Genomic DNA, 3,896 nt, shown 5'->3' with positions numbered 1-3,896 from the left:
AAAAAAAAATAAATTATATATATATATATGTGTGTGTGTGTGTGTTTGTGTGTAGGGACATATGTCTAGGGTTATATGTGTGACCAGTGACAATGTAACATCTGTCCTGAAGGCAAGTCGCACCTAGGTGCTAATAGGTACTTCCTTGGGACTAGTAGAAATTCTGTCTCCAGATCTCACCAGCAGGTCTAGCTAGGGCGGAAAAGGAAAGCAACATTTGGCACCTCTTAGGTCTTGGAGGGGAGATGCTAAATTGCGGCCTGAGGGAAACTATCCCTGGGAACCATCTCACATGTGTCTCCAGAGGAAAATAATATATATTCATTAGTAGAGCGGCCGTGGCCCAATCAAACAGACAGCAATTATGATATTAACCTGAGGGGCCGGTCTAGAAACCTGACCTCAGACCAAAGTTATAAATTTAGGCTGCAGACAGAGAATGGTGTTCACATGTGAGGGCAGCCTGAGAAGCTGGTGTGTTCCACCAACTCCATTCACCCCCCCTCAGGGAGCAGAAAGCAAACTACCAGTTAATCAGGGGTAGGCAATTAATTTTGCCATGGGGCCGTATGAGAAAGTGGGATGGTTTTAGAAGGCCAAACTAATATAATTACCGTATTTTCCGGACTATAAGACGCACCGGACCATAAGGCGCACCCCAAATTTGGGGTGAAAATTGCAGAAAAAGATTTTTTTATAAGATGGGGGTCCGTCTTATTGTCCGAATTTACAGTAAGAATCTTAACTGAGGGCTGGCAGTGGCAGAGCAGGGTTACAGGAGGCATGGTGTCAGCAGAGGTGGGGTGATGCGGTGTGGCGTGCACCTGAGCAGGGTCCCTTCCTGCTTAGGCGGGCGACACCACGGCCTGGTGTCCATGGGGGGGTTGCAGCAGTGGTGGTGCGGCGGCAGAGGTGCGGTATGGCGTGCTTAGGGTCCCTTCCACAGGTGAGGTGACGCAGCGGCCAGGAATGCAATGTGAGCAGCAGAGCCGGGTTGAATATCGGTGGTGGCGGCCATCTTCCCGAGGCCACGTGTGCGCAGATGGAGTGCTCTGCTTCACGGGGCTTCAGGAAAATGGCCGCGGGAGCCCACGCGTGCGCAGATGGAGATCACGGTGGCCATTTTCCTGAAGCCGAGATCTAAAGCTGCAAACTCGGCTTCAGGAAAATGGCCGCCGGGATCTCCATCTGCGCACGCGCGGCCATTTTCCTGAAGCCCCGTGAAGCAGAGCACTCCATCTGCGCATGCGCGGCCTTGGGAAGATGGCCGCCGCCACCAATAAACAGGTAATCAACCCGGCTCTGCTCCTCCTCAGACGCGGCTGGCCGAGCGGTGCCGAGGTCGGCTGTCAGAAGTGCCAGCTAGCTGGCGGGCCTCTTAAAATCATCAGGCGGGCCGCATCTTGCCCAGGTCTGAGTTAGATATTTCTGTAAGTTTGCTCCTGTTTATTTTGACACTGTTTTGCATAAGTTGTATGTCTTTCTATGATCATATTTTTATACCTTTTTCTTATTGTAAGCATTGAACTTTTTGCCATTAAAGTATAAAACGTTAACAAGTTGAACCTTGAATGTTCTAAAGAATCCATAGCCAAAAGGTGTGTGAGCCTTATGAGTGATAGACATATTTTTATTAGTATTATTAGTTCCCGGACTCCTCGTCTGTGTATTCGATGAGTGGTGGCAGCGTGTATAAGCGGGTGTGTGGCCTGGGTCGGTGTGTGATTTATGCTCCCATTACAGCATAGGACAGAGGTTGAATGCTGGACTGAGCGTGGGGAGTTAGATTAACCCTTGCAGGCACAACCTTAAGTCACGTGTGAGAGCAGGCACGTGACGAATAAGGCTACTTTTACACTAGTGTTTTTTTCAATACGTCGTTTAGGGGAAAAAATGCATCCTGCAAAGTTGTTTACAGGATGCGTTTTTGCCCCATAGACTAACATTGGCGATGCATTGACACATGTCGCAACCGTCGTGCGACGGTTGCGCTGTGTTGTGGCGGTCCTCCGGGAGCAAAAAACATGTAACGTTTTTTGCTGCCGACAGACTGCTTTTTCCGACCGCGCATGCGTGGCCGGAACTCCGCCCCCACCTCCCCGCACCTCACAATGGGGCAGCGGATGCGCTGGAAAAATGCATCTGCTGCCTCCGTTGTGCGGCGCATTCACTGCTAGCGTCGGAACCTCGGCCGGACGCACTGCGACCGGCCGAGTCCAACGCTAGTGTGAAAGTAGCCTAAGTGACACCACGGAGAAGGGATCCGTGAAAGTAACTTTTTAGCTCAAAAAGTTCTAAGTCCGGATAAAATGTCATAAAATTTTAATTAAAGTTCAGCTGGGACGAGGCGCTGGAGGCCTTTTGTGCAGAAGTTTAGCAACTAATATCATATACAATTAATGCATCAGTCAAAAATATTTACAAGCTCCAAACTTTGCCCATAATGGCGAACGTGCGAAAAATGCCAAAAAAATTTAAACCAGAAAAGGCAGAAATGGAGTAAAAACCTCACAAGTGATACAACGGCTGCGGTTTCCACTTTCTTTTGTTACAATTTTCTAAAAATAAAAAAAAATATTCAATAAAATGATTTTTCCCTCCGAGCCACAAGAATGGCGCCAGCTGCGGTCAGAGCTATAAGTATATGGTATCCAGTCTGCGCTGACACACTGTAACAAAGGCCAGGACGGCGGAGACTGCTGATGTGCAAGGTCACAAGAGATTGTCTACACCGAACCCTATAGTAACAAACCCTCAGCTGTGAGACTCTAGGGGTCTGAGCACACGTTAAGCATTTGGTGCAGAAGTTTCTGCGTCTTTTGGCAGGAAAATGCGGAGTATAATAAATGCATTTTTCATTTGCATTCTTGCTGCAGATTTTCCCCGCTCATTAATATTGCTGAAAGAATTAACAATGTAGATTGAAATCTGCAAGTCACAGACGCAGCGTGAGCACCAGCCCTCAGGAGTCTCCTGCACTCTGCTGCCTGCCGGCTTTGTGACAAATCTGCAAGGTGTGCACAGGCCCTTAGTAATATTCAGATAGCAGACGATTTCCATTCACCGACAGGAAGCAGAGATCTGATAAAAAGGCGAAGTGTTAAATTACAAAATATGGCAGAAAGCAGCTACCTGGAAAGACCCCCGACACTCTGGAGCCCCCCAATCCTCGTCACCCGTATGCCCACTGCAGGCACAGAAGACGCGGTCAGCCTTCCCGTACGTGCGAGCGACGCGGTCTCATGATCGTCTGCGTGTGACCGCGGCCGCCTCATAATCCAGAGATCCTGGCTCCTCACCTTGTTCCCGCAGAGGAAGGAGCAGATTATTAGATCCAGGAGAGGACAGGATCCCTCTAATAAGCTGATCACACAGAGGATCCGGTAATCACAAAAATATATTGTATGTACTGGAAATCAGTGTCTTAAAGGGGCGGTACCAGAAGTGGCCCTCCTATAGCACCAGATACATTCCAACAAGAGGACAGTGGTAGAGCTTGATTTAGGAGAAATTCCCTATGACAGCTCTTCTGGCCCTGTGCTCAGACCGGTCCCTGTTGCCAAAGGATTTTGATACATTTGTAGATAAAACATCAATTGTTCCAAGGTCCAGCATAAGCATACGACAACACAGGGAACTGGTGCAGGAAGAGTTGTCATAGGGTCGCACACAGATAGCAGCAATAAGCCACATTCATACAAGTCTGTTGTGAGGTCTTTGATGGGCGCTGGTGTTGGCGTTATCCCTGAAGCCATCGGCCTCCATCTTTGTCTCTTTTGATGCCAGGTTGGATTTTTGGCCGCAGCGAACACGGATGTAAAAGGCAGCGACTGCAGTTTCCTGTCCACCCTGTAGAGACAAGAAATCTTAGAAGCATCAAGGATTGCAAAGGGTTA

General features: G+C 48.7%; 1 protein-coding gene across 1 annotated transcript in view; it reads right to left on the bottom strand.

Moving 5' to 3' along the window:
- Positions 1-2,305: 2,305 nt before the first annotated feature.
- Positions 2,306-3,896, bottom strand: part of FOXRED1 (FAD dependent oxidoreductase domain containing 1) — a 28,596-nt gene continuing 27,005 nt past the window's right edge. The window contains exon 12 of the mRNA XM_069741626.1: positions 2,306-3,849. The gene's annotated coding sequence lies outside the window, so the exon portion shown is untranslated. The remainder of the gene's footprint in view (positions 3,850-3,896) is intronic.

The sequence above is a fragment of the Ranitomeya imitator genome, chromosome 10, assembly GCF_032444005.1.
Source record: "Ranitomeya imitator isolate aRanImi1 chromosome 10, aRanImi1.pri, whole genome shotgun sequence".
Lineage (NCBI taxonomy): Eukaryota > Metazoa > Chordata > Amphibia > Anura > Dendrobatidae > Ranitomeya > Ranitomeya imitator.
The sequence above is the reverse complement of the archived record's forward strand: the minus strand, read 5'-3'. Positions and strand labels throughout refer to the sequence as shown.